A 13,358-nucleotide genomic window follows, 5' to 3' on the forward strand; every position below is an offset into this window, starting at 1 on the left:
CATTTATTAATCTAAGTAACCCAGCTTAGAGTTAGCTTTGTTTTCGAACACTTCCCAGGCTTTCCTTGGGACAACCACTGCATTTTACTGTGTGTGTTTGTACATGTGCATAGATATAGATACAGATTAAACATCACCGATACCTAGTTCCCCAGGTCATGGCCCGCTTAACAAAATGACTGTTCAATTCGGGAGTGCTTTCTTTAGGATAGGGTTTCTGCCTGTTTTCAAGGTAAGACAGAACAGTCAAATATTTATGAATGTTACAACATTCCAGATTTCCTTTCCAAGGCTACTTGAGGCCACTTGAAGAAGTAAATCTGTCGTGGTGATGGAGACAAGCTTCATTTGCACGCTTCCTTTCATCTCTCTCCAAACAAACGGTTCATTCACACTTCCTAGGTCAATGGTAGCAACCGTGCTTGGTTTCTCTGCAGGACCTATCGTGGTCATTTACATGATGCTGGTCTATTATTGAGGAAAGGATTTGCATAATACAGGCACATGTTCTCTTTGCTCTTCTTTAATGCGTTTGATATACTGACGTGGACCGGTAATCATCGAGACCCTGTGTTTACCCTAGAATCAGGCAGACTGGGCAGCTATCTTCCTCGCACGACTGTTCTTCTGCAGATGTTTCTCCATTAGAAATTATTCAGAGACTTTTCCATAATGTAGACACAAGCTACTGCAATGACCAATGAATTCTGGTTGCTCTGTACAAGGCCAGATTTGAACCCACGACTTTGAGCTGAAGGATGACCTTTTTAGTATCTCTCTGGTCCTCCCACTTCGGTGCCTTTCATGCTTACAGTAGTGCTTTCTGTATTCCATAATGAAGTGACAACTCCATCTGTTTCATAGTCATTTTTCTCTTGACCTCCCACAGTTGCTGTCGAATTCAGTTTGACTTCGCTGCAGATGGGGCTCTGTGCCTAGAAATCTCTTTCTAGCCCTAAAAATTAAGTCCCTCAGCTGCTGCTAAGGAAACTTGGCTGGATGCTGGGAAACTCTCTCATAACAGGGCTGGAAGGAAACCTTCCTCCCAGCTGCAGAGAGAGAGCAGGCTGGTCTGCACCTCCTGTTTCGGACTCGGAGCCCCATCCCCACATCTCTTGCTGCCCAGGAGGGTGCTCGTCCCTCTCCCAGCTGAGGTCAGCTGGCAAGACCAGCCTTGTGCTGCTGTCCTCCTGATGGTGTGATGCAAGGATCCGTGTTCTGACCTAAAACAGGTTGTCTTCCATCTCCGCCAATCCCGTGTCAGGTTTTTGCATTCTGGCCAATCGTTTGTTGCTCTTTCTGACCAATCCTGTCCAGCCATCCACCCCTGGAGAGTATATAATAGGCCTAAGTAGAGGCAGATGTGGATTTGCTCTGCTAAGTGCAATGCCAGAATTTCTGTGGGTTTGGGGCCGTGTTTTAATCCTTCCTGATAAGTAGCTGTCAGTGTCCCATGCCGTTGTGCTTAGTGGTTCCTTGTTAGCTTTTCTCAGCAGGGGCTGCTCCCTCCTCGGGGGGCGCAGGAGACAGCTTGAACGGCTGGAGTTTTTCATCTCCAGTGCTCATCTGGAAGGCACCTGCTGCGTTGGGCTGGGGGAGCAGAGCGAGGTCATGGACGTATGGAAAATTATGATGTGACTTGAGAGCAACCCGTGCTCGCTGCTGAAATCCCAGGTGTAAAGAGGTTGCCGTTGAAGCCACGAGGAAGACTCCCATGGATGTTAATTGTGCAAGCTGCACATCCAACCTGTTCCTTGGGAAGAAGGTGGCCAACTGTGTGTCCCGTCACCTTTAACAAGAAGTGAGCAGAAAAATGGTGGAGGGGGGGGACTGTGCAAGGTCACCTCCTGGCCTCCCCTCTATGGGATCATGTCGATGAAAGCAGTTGAGTCACCTCTCCCTGGAGGTGTCTGATGGATGTTACAGCAGGTCTTGGCACTAAAGAGTGAGTTGGGTCTCGCTGCCCGGTCTGCATCCCCAGCTGAGGCACAAAGTAATGTCTTAGCCAAATGTTCGCTCGAGCACACCATAGCTGCTTAGCTTCTCCTGTGTGAAAGAACTTCCTTCCCTTCAGGGTATTCCCTTGATTTTTAAAAAGTCAAGCAAATATTTAAGAGTGGATTAGAGTCTAGCTCAACATATCCATCATTCACCATCAATTATCCAGGTCATTAATATGATTACGCTCAGCTCGGGACTTCTTTGTGTCTGAATGTACCAAGAGCTAGGAGGGACTAAAGGTGGAAATTTATAGCAAGAACCTTTCCCTCCCCTCTCCTTATTTAATGGCACACAGGCTTTGACCTGAAGTGTAATTTTCTGCAACATTTAAGGCAGATAAAGTGTCTTTAGCAGCCAAAGGAAAGCTCAAAGGTAACATTATCTAACTAGCAAACAGATGGAGGATTTAACATTCTTGGTAGCTGAAATTTTGGACTCTGGCCAAAACATGTTAATGGATTTTTTAGCAGTAGTTCTTTTCCTATGAAAGTGCAGGATGGAGATTTTTTTTTAAAAAAAAAAAAAAAAACAAACCAAAAACACCAACCCAAAACAACAACAAGGAAAACATCTAGCAATACAGGCAGGAGCAAGGAAAAAGGTACCAACTTGATCATGAGCACTGTGGGGAGAAAATAAAAGCTTGTGTTTCAAAAACTGGGGCATGACGTCTAGGATTCAACTGAAGAAATAAGAGTTCACCTCAGAAGCCCCAAATCTTTGACTTAATGGAGGAGACAAGCCTGTTGAATAGTAAGAGGGATTGTGGTTCAGTGTTAACTTTGCCTTTCTATGAAAACTGCAGAGAAAGGAGATGTATTTTGAAGAGCTCTTGTTCCTATTGAGTTGCAGGAAACAAAGCAAAGTAGCCAAACTCCCTGATGCACAGACACGTCCAGCTCCTTGTACGCTTGCGGCAAGCCCTGGTGCTCCCTTATGGTATTTTGCTGTGTGCCAGAGGGCTTTCCTGATCACCACAGCCATAAGCTTTATCGCTCCACAGCATATTCTCTCTGGGTTTTAAATACGACATAGTGGGCCCTGAAAAAGCTATGTAATGGAGATCACAGGGCTCAGGAGACAAGAACGTTTTTTCCAGCAATTATTGGTGAAAACTCTGGTGTACAGAAGGCAACTGAGGGGGTGTGAGCCCTGGGAAACCCTCATAATTTGGATCCACCAAGTCCTATAATTTACTCTCAATGAATCTTCAAAACAGTATGAAAACTGTGAATTTTACATAAAATGTTGGTATTTCATGATAGTAGCTTTTATCTCAACACTTGTTGGGTGAGTTTTGTTATTATGGTCTATAAAAGCTTTCAGTCTTCCTAGCAGGGAGCTGGGAAGTATCGGCTGAACCAATTAATAATCAATAAGGGTAAAAATGCTAATTCAGAGGATTTGGTTGAACTCCCAAACCCCTGCAGAGATCTGGAACCATTCATTTCGCAAAGAAAAGAGGCTGACACTGTAAGTCAGGTTGGGAGGCATTCGCTTTGACTAGCCTTGCTCTTTTCCAAGCAGAGGTTTGGGAGCAAATGGATGACATTAACACTCTACGCTGATTACAAAACGCTGAATAAATCATACGGAGGTCTAATTCCACCAGATCTCATTACCACCGGATTGAACTTTTCACTAACTTGCTTGTCTCGAGTGATCTGAGTCAGCACATCAGCTCTGAGCATCCCAGGATTTGGGAATGCTGGAAACAGATCTGGTTCCAAACACTGGCACTCAAGAGCATTCTTACAAGTCATTTTCCAGCAGGCAAAACCTAAAATATTACAAAGAGAGAGTCAGAGGCCAGCAGAAACTCCAGCTGAGAGCTTGAAGCTGCTCCGATGCCAGAGCATCCATCTTTCGAAAGTTTAATGAGATGAGTTTCCATCAGGCGCTTTCACAACCGGGCCACCAGCAGTGGCCTTGGACGTGGTGTCTCGCTCCCCATAGTGTCTGGACAGCAGGAGCTGTGGTTCAGACCTCAGTGAGAAAGCAGGATGGTGAGAGCGCTAATTAAATGAGACAAGATTTTGCCTGGCAGGGATTCATGCCAGATATACTACATCCCAGGAACCATTTCAGGCTTTGCCATAAAGTACTTGTGGAGAGAGAGCAGGACGTCTTGCCAGACTTCACTTCAAATATAGTACTACAGCTTTTCCTTTTCTGTTTTGGAATTGATATGGTCATAAATTATCTGCTTAGCACAAGGTTGAACACAGAACAGCGAGAGCTGTGAAGTCTCATAGATGAAAGGCCCCAGCAAAAGCAGGGGAATGGTCATACAGAACGTTATCAGGCCGTGCTTCAGCTGAGCGTGCAAAGCATGCTCTGGGAGCTCAAGACATGACCGTCAGTCTCAGGAGATGTATATTCGTATTCCTGCTCTGCTACTGGCTACCTGTTGGTCTTAGGACAAGTTTTTAGCTTCTCTATGCTTTGGAGTCCCATTGGTAAGTAAGGGTGGTACAATTTCCTCCTCTGCTGCAAAAACCGTGAATGCCACACTAATGTTTGGAGGCTGCATCAAGGAGGGTGGCAGGGAGCTAAGCAGCAATGCTGTCCTCCCATAGCGACCTTCCAGCAGCAGGTCCTAGCTCTAACCTGGAGGCTGCAAGGTCTTGGGCAATTGCCCCAGCGATGACTGGTGGGTAAAACAGCAGTTCATTTCTTCATGCAGACCCAGCCTCGCGTCCTGACCGAAGAAGTGTTTGAAGTAGCATCATCAGTGAAAGAACAAGCTGTTTGCAGGAGTTTGGTCTCTGCCCAGACACCCCAGCACACCTGCGGTGTCAGCTCTGCATTACCACAGAGCAAAACCAACTCCACGATGGCTTTAAAAACAGTAGCAGGACCTGAGGAGCAGATGATGTTCCCTCAGAGCTCCTGGGGTACAGACCAGGCTTGCTCCAAACCTGGCCTCTGGGTTTGTGCCTGCACTCTGGAAGTGGGAAGTGATGGCGTTTCCATTTCGAATGCCTTGTTGGATCTGTGACTTAGGGAGGATTCACATAAGCAATTCCGTGGCTCAGAGCTGTAGATACAAAAACATTTAGCTGATACTGAGGAATACTTCCATTGCAGTAGGCAGTAGCTGAGCTTTCCAGAGAAATGACACTAATGCTAGCAGAGACTCTTAGGGTGATGCTGCTTAGCTAAGATTGGGTCAGTGAGAGATATATTGCGGCTGCACTTGTATAATCTGGATATTGTTTTTGTGCAGAACTCTATTTATCGTGTTCCTCAGCTTCCTTCAGCCTTTGAAGATCACTGTGCATCCTAACTTTCTCTGTTAGAGAGTCATAGTTGCCTTTATTACTGTATTTTTTAATTCATCTATTTCTACATCACATATAATACAATTTAATTAAAGCCAGAGCTAAGGAGAGCCTCTTCCAGAGAAAGAAATTTGAATACTTCTGAGTACTTGAATACTTCTGAACCGTATTTCAGAGGGAGCAGTGAGCAGGTGTTGGGGAAAAGAGAGATGAGTTCTGAGAATAAAAAAATAGAGAGGATTGGTCTGGAAGAGTAGTAGCCTACAGATGTGTTTGCTGATTCATTGGAAATTAAAAGCAGATATAACAGTTTGGGGAAAAAGTTCCGCAACACCAGGTCTGCCTCTGTGTACAGACACTTACGGTATTGTTCCCTGGTTTAGGAAGGGGAGGTTTTTGATGTTGCATGCCAGTCCAGTCTCATCCAGCCCAGATTTTAGTCTCTTGTGGGTAGACATCAGTCGTAAACAGATTGGAAAACTTAGACACTTTTCTTGGAAGGAAGCGTAGGGGTTTTTTTGTTGTGTATTTTTTTTCAACGCACCGCTGATTTCAAAGCTGTGTGGTTTGGGCGCTAGCCCAGAATTCTTGGTTTTCTCTTCTCCTTGTTCATCTTATAAAGCATAAATATCATATTTCCTCTACAGGAAAATATATACATACTTGTGTATCTGTGTGCATAATACATCTGCATTTGTGTGGATGTGGAATTGTTAATATTACGAGTTTTCAGGATCAAGGTACTGGATGCTGAACACAGCAAAACAGCGTTAGGGAAAAGGAGCTCGACACTGGAAAGGAAACCAATCCCTGTTGTGGCAATCCCGTCCTCACGTCTTCCTTCTGCCGCCCCAGTGCCATGGGCTGGCAAGCGGTCTTTAATGCTGTTCGTTAGCTGCTGTCAGTTGGCGCGGGGCAGGGATGGAAGAAAGCCAGGACAGAAAACCAGGTGCTGGGGGAGCTGTTGGCAGCTCAGAGAAATTCTCTGCCTCGTGCATCAGCGCTGGCCGTCGGGGGACGGTGAGGTCCTCTCTTTCGCGGTGACTCAGGAGACTTGGGCAGGGGTTGCAGTGACTAATGGTTCGGTAGCATGCTTTGCAAAGAGACTTCTTTGCTCTGATGTCCTGGCCAAATTCTTTCCTGGAAAATTGGATGGGATGCCTTTCCTCTGCAATTCCAGATGCACAGCGTATTCCTTGCTGCTCACCATCATAGACTGTCAGCTAGTCAAGGTTAAGGTATGCTGTCTTTTCTGTGATCAGCTAAAGGATTCCCTGAATATATCAACTATAATAATAATGTTTAGAGACAATAATGGAAAGGAAGCTTAGTTTGCTACTGCATAGTAGGACGGATCTTTTGATAAAGAAAATGTGTTGTATTTATTAGTTACTGAAAGATAGCCTCACTCCTGTCTTCATTTGCAAAACAAGCACAAAGCATATTGCAGTTCCCCGTAATTAGTGAAAAAATTGTGAGATCTGATCTTTCCCATAAGCATAGTATTTACAGGAAAGCTCTATTTTCAATAAAGAAGCAATAAACACACAACTTATTGAATCTGAGCTGAAAACTGCGCTGAAAGAACTACCTTTCGTTCTTTGACTGTGTTCTGTGCTCAGAGAGGGCTGGAGTTGGGCTTCATCCAAATGGCAGTCAAGTGATCAGAAAGTGGGATCGGTGAGTGATGGGGCAGAGGGTGCCCGAGCATGGGTGTAGCGTAACGCACAAGTGCAATGCAAACACTCTCACCGAGCTCTTGCACTCAGAGGTAGACTTCAGATAACGTGTTGACAGCATCAGTCAAAGAAAAATAAAATTGCTGAGGGGTTGTGAAAGGCGCTCTCTGTTGAAATAAAACGGTGTATGTAACCTCTGCTTTCTGCGTGCAGTCGCAGTGACACAGGATGGAAGGGATGCGTGATAATACCAAAAGAAAATCCCAGCAACTCTGGTCACAGCGGTAATGATACTGAAAAATAGTAGCTTTATACGGTTCATTGCTATAGGGATTTTACTTCGAAGATTATAGTTCAAATCCTCCTCTTTCTCATGAGCAAGTTGCATTGCCTGTTGGTTCAGGCGAGGTTGTAGGCAGCAGAAGCTCTGGTTCAGCTATTCAGCTGTGTGAATTTAGGCTACTTAACAAAACATAAGTATATTGTAGATTGCCTGCAAATCCGGAAAAATGATTGTTTGTTGGTTCCAAAGTAACTGTGTTACTGACCAGCAGTGCGGTTTTCTGGAATAGGAACGCTCCATGTTTCAGTTTTTTAGTACAGCACCAGGAGATATGGTTGGGCTGTGGCTTTGAGAAACAACCACAGTATAAATAATTTTTCTTTTTTTTTTCTTTTTAAATTGCGTGGCTGCACATTAAACAGACTTCTGCGAGGAACTCTGCTTATTTCAGTGGGACAGCTTTCTAATTAGCTCACACTTGTTAAGTAAGGGTCACAGCATTGGACCCTAATTTCAGTCCTTAAACTGCTTTGAGATCTTTGGGGGCTGCACATGAAATGATATTGCTATGTATAATTTACAGGGTGTTGTCAGTTGAAAGCTCCTCTGTGTTTTGTGCATCAAGCACCGTTCAGGCCAGCTGGCAGTTGGCTTAAGATAATGATACCATGATAGGAAAGACGGTCAGGCATTGCCAAAACTATTAGACGGCACATCTGCCCGCTGTGTGCAGGTTCAACGCTGCACTGCCGGTACCAGTCTCTTGGGTAGAGATGGAAACATCTTCCAGCGTAGGTAATGTGGGTCACAGCTCTCCAGAGAGGCACAAGCAATGGCTTCAGTCGGCATCAGGGTGTTTCCGCTATGCTTTGTCTTGTTCAGGTTAGTATCACTAGGAACAGCAGTAATGTGTGCTAGATGCACCAAAAGTGATCAAGTCTGTGGCAAACCTGAAATGTCGATTTAGTCTAAAGGGCGTTTCCCTCAAAACGTTTTGACGTTTTGATGGGTTCTGTTTGGCTGTGGCACTGAGAGCAGAGCAAGTGTAAGGCACTGAATGAGAGCTGGTTTTCATAGAGAAAAATAGCTGTTTTCCGCTGTTATGCTGATAATATGAATTCCCAGTACTGGTTGTTAGAATAATACTGCTGGCAGAGGGAGAGAAAGAGAGAGACAAGAGGGATCATGTTTCATGGGCCATAAACTGGGGCACACTAAAATAATCCTCTCAGATATGGTCAACTGAATATGAATCCGTGTAATCTTGAACACACTCTGCATGAACTCAGAATTAATCATCAGAAAAAATGAACCCGTGAACACAGAGCTAGATGTCAGGAGGAATATTTTGTTCTCATGGTGAAATATTCAAGATCAACTCACGGCGTTGTCCTACAAAGAGCGTCATAAAAACTAACCCAAAAGATGTCGTTATAAATTATTTGCTGGGAGCCTGACTATCCCTTGCCCAGTATATTATGATGCCATGTGGCGTTTATTTTCCACAGAGATTAGGAAGTGCAAAGTCCATCATTAAATAAAGCTCAGCTGGAAAACAGTGATGTTTTATCCCCCAATAGCAGCCTTGGGCCCTCTATGACTGCTATTTAGTAATCCTGTGAATTAATACTTCAAACAATTTGAAAGGTGAGCTTTGGTTCTAATACCGACAAGTCTGTGGGTCTGACGTCTACAAGCATGGAAAAAAGAGGTGTCTGCTGCTCTGGTGGGGCTCCTCATCCTGGATGTGGAGTCAATGATGAGCATTGTGGTGATGGTGGGAAAGGCAGCCGTCGTGGTGTCCTGAAGTTCATTCCAAAGTTCAGTCATCAGTAATTTTATCAATATACAGGCGTGTAATGGGACAAATACGTCCTCCTGGGAGGAAAGTGGATTACGCTTCTTTTAAAGATGGGGCAGCAGGGGCACAGACCAGTTACTTTGCAAGGAAACCAAATGAGTGTTTCTTGAGAGAAGCAGTCCAAATATCTCAACCACAAAGAAAATATTTTCAAATAGAGTTTTGATTCCAAATGTTTTGTTTTGTTTTGTTTTTCAAAAACAAGAGAAACTTTGGAGCGTTCCTGTAGGATTCCCCAGCCCTTGGTTCATTGTGACTTTGAATGCCAGGGACCACTGTACAGATCTCTTGACTTATCATCCTCTTTCTGGAGCCCCATGATGTACCTCGGAAAGGAATGAGAGACAGAGGGGAAAGTGAGACTTCTTAATGTGCCTCGGGAATTCACAACAGATCTGGAATCTCTCTAGGAATGTTTTTCTTGTTTCACTCCATTGGGAATTGTCTCTGACATAGTAAAAAACATTTTCAGAACAAGTCCCTTTCATTTTCTTGGCCTCTCTATTGCTCTTGTCACTGACCCAAAGCCTTTTGATTTTTTTTTTCTTTTGACGTTCTTGAGCTAATTGGCCTGAATGAAAAGTGTTTTGTTTCCTGCAGAAACTTGGCTGTGAGAAAAAGCTTGGAGGTTGGGAGAAATCTGGGGCAGGCCAGTGCCAAAGGGCTTATATAATAGCCCAGAATAGTCAGCCAAAATATAGTGTGAGAGCTTTATAGGTGGAGTTCGGTGGGATGAAAAGTACTGCAGGGTTTGGACACGAAAATGCCGATAGGGTCGGCAGTGAATTTCTTATTTCAGTCAAGGATGATCACAGTTTCATCCAGTGAAGGGAGCAGATAATTACTGAAGCAGATATTGGCTGAATTCCCACAAGAATGCATATTCTTTTAGTGATTTTACTTATTAACATGGGCTTCTGTTTAGGCAAGAGGATCTTGTCTCCCGTTGATGTTCTGCTCACCTCTAAATGCCTGTGCTCGGTTCTCTGGAGCTCCGTCATCTTCAAACCAGCTGAAAGTAAGGACCACAGATTGCACAGGAGGTGCCTTCTAGGCATTTTTCTGTTGATTTCAGCGAGCTTCTGAAGAGATTGGACACAGAGGGGAAACTTTTAAGCATTGTAAATAAGAGTAAAGAGCTAGGCTGAACAGGTACGTAGCCCCAGAAGTGAATTTGAGCGCTTTGAGTTGAAGACAGAAGGAAGCACAGTTTCCTCACGTACTTTTCTGTAGCATAAAGCTCTGGTCAGCTCCCTTGAATTCAATGGGAGTCTCATTGACTTTAAGGGAAGAAGATGGGACTCTCTAAAGAGATTTTCTGGCTCTGCCCAGCACCCATCCTGGCCCACTTCTCCATGGTCAGACATTGAGTTGGCCTTAGCGTGAACCACTTGTCCATAGATATGTCCTTAACAGTCAGGGAAGGTCCCACCATCGTGCTCAGGTTTTAGGTACTGCCCATAGATCTCGAGGAAAAGAGGGAGGCTGAGGATCGGGAATTCATCCTCATTAACAGAGACCTGGGCTCAGTCTAGAGCGGTGGAAATGATTTACGTCTTGTTTTGTCGGCTGAACCAGATGATTGAAGGAAAAGTTATATTGGGTCAATGCCGAACAAAAATGTTTTCATTTTCTCACCAAAACAAAAGCCTGGAAGAAAATTCAGGCTGTGCAAAGTGTTTAATTGTTTAATTTAGTGTCTGTGTTTGTGTTCCTTTTGAAATGAAATGTACGTATATTACATTTCAGTAAATTATTTCTGAATGCTTTGAAATAAATCCATGATTTTGTTTTGTTTTGGAAACAGCAAGAGACAGTATTTCAGTGCTCTTAAATTCCTCATCAGTATTCCTCAGCAAATGTAATTTGGGAACTGTTTTGGTTATCCCAAAAATGAATTTTTTGGCAGATAAATTACACAGTCTAAACCGTCCCCACCCCATGTTCATCCAGCTCCATCATGAACTCCCTGTTTAAGCCTGAGACCCATTGACTTATCTGTAGGACTGGTACGTATACACAGAGACGCAGCCTGGGCACGCGCAGAGGCATGGCTGTACCCTTGGTATAACAGCCAACAGAAATCAGGGGGACTGCTCAGGTTGTCCTTAAGGAAGCTTTCCTTTTCCAAAAGTAAAGTCTTAACTGGGGAGTGGTTATTTTTCTTTTTTTTTTTCCCCCTTTTTTTTTCAAAATAAAAATTCAATATTATATCTTCCGTGTTCCTCTAAGTGATTTTTTTTGTGTTCTGTCTTTTGTAATTTTGGGGCCAGTTGCAATGATGGTTTAAATCAGTGTGACTCAGCTAACACTATTTAGCTTCTAACCCATAATGCTTCAAAACACGCGAGCCCTGACTTATCTCAAGCAAATGACTGCTTCCCCCGGAGTCGGCTAAGGCTGCTGGTGTTATTAAAGTTAAGCAGGAGTCCCCGTGTTCTGCTGTGTTCAGGTTTAAACAGTAAGGTGATGACACTTCTCTTTTGCTTTTGTTATTTCTTGGAGTTGTTCTCCTTCCTTTTGGTATGTGTGGTTTAAAAGCAGTCCATCATGTTGCAGACTCTATAAACTGTGGGTTGCTTAATTTGTGTGATTCATAACACAAGAAAAAAAGAACCATCATCATTCTTGGTATTACATCCAACTCTGTTAGCCAGAGCACTGACCTTGACCAGCTAATGATAGGTATTTAATATATGTGCGTGTGTGTATATATAGATATAAATATTCATTATGTGAGGTCTGAGATCGTAAGGGAATGCTGGCAGTGCCAAGTTTTGTTCGATGGTTCAGGCCTCCAGCGGTGCCAAGCTCTGGGTTCCCTTAATGTACCATTAAAACAAAACCCAGGCTTTGCTTGAATGTCATCCAGCTTTATTAAGAGAAAGATCAAGCGTAATCTTATTAAGCTTGTCACTCAGAAACCATAAGGGTGCAGCCTTGGTGTGTCTGTTTGGTCCACATGTGCGAACAATTTTGCCTCGTGATCCTCAAACAGGGGCTGTTATTCTTTAATGAAGGCTATGAATAACAGAGCTACAAATTGCAATGCAAGCCTGGTGATGTGTGCACACACTGGTGTGTTAGCAGAAAGGGGGCGAAGGCGCAGATTGTTTGCTTGGAGTTTAACATGTTCCTCAAGCATGCTTGAACCCACGTAACCACAATGTTTTTCGAAATCTGTTGTGTATATTTTGAGGTTTCTAAACTTCCATAATAACTTACTCAACTTCTGGATGTGACCATGTGTCAGAGCGGACAGCCGTGTCATGGAAAACTAACAGGATCACTGAATCTCCCTCTTCTTGGTTTCACTAGAAGCCTGCTCGCTGGGCCAATATTATGAGAGAGAGGTTCAGATAAATTCTGCTTATCTTCATTGTTGCTCCTTTTCCCCAATGTTCACAGCTGGGCAGCAGGAGATAACAGTGAAAACCACTGGTGTTTATACCAGTGTAAAACCAGAGTAATGCAGTGGTGATTCAAATCAAGTATTTCTGCTTGCTCGAAACATGGATGTGTATAGAAAATCTGTGTGTTTATACATTTATACAGAAAAAAACTAAATTGAACTTAGTCAGGATGTTTGGCCATGTGGCTGAGAATAGATCCGTGTGGGTGGAATTCACAAAGATAAATAGTAATGAGTGGAACGTAGATATACATCTGATAGTCTAATTAGGAATAAATTTGTAATGAAAATAATTTCTCCGCAGGCGTAGCATGTACGCATTAGTACTTTAAGAATACAGCTTTCCATGACTTTTGGTCAATTAAATTTAACATCTGTGAGCAAGGTATCCTTTGTGCGCGGGAATGTGGGGGCTTGGTACGACTGTTTGCATGCACAAAGCAGCTTACAAATGGAAGTATTTGCAGGATGGAGCTCATCACTGTTGGGTTGTGACAGGCGGTGTCCAAGAGAGGTGGCATATGAGCTTGGAAGTGACCAGTTTGTATTCACATATCACCTTTACAGCTGAGAATCTCTAAATACTGCAGGACTATTTTCTGTTCTTTTCCCACTGCACAGATGGTCTCTCTGACAGATTAGATTTACTGACCCTCCTGGTAGAGCCTTTGCCATTGCTGGCTAGAAACCCCCACTCCTTCTACCACAGGACTTTTAGCCAAAGGACTATCCATCCTTCCCAAAGCGTTTCTTTTTTCTGTTTTGCTTTTAAAGAAAGAAAAAATAATATAGAGACAGCCAAGGAATCTCCTAATACTTTAAAAATACTGTGGTCAAA

General features: G+C 43.6%; 1 protein-coding gene across 1 annotated transcript in view; it reads left to right on the forward strand.

Annotated features, from left to right (window-relative positions):
- Positions 1–13,358, forward strand: part of TRABD2B (TraB domain containing 2B) — a 292,528-nt gene that overhangs the window by 222,113 nt on the left and 57,057 nt on the right. The window lies entirely within an intron of this gene.

Source organism: Calonectris borealis, chromosome 8, assembly GCF_964195595.1.
Source record: "Calonectris borealis chromosome 8, bCalBor7.hap1.2, whole genome shotgun sequence".
Lineage (NCBI taxonomy): Eukaryota > Metazoa > Chordata > Aves > Procellariiformes > Procellariidae > Calonectris > Calonectris borealis.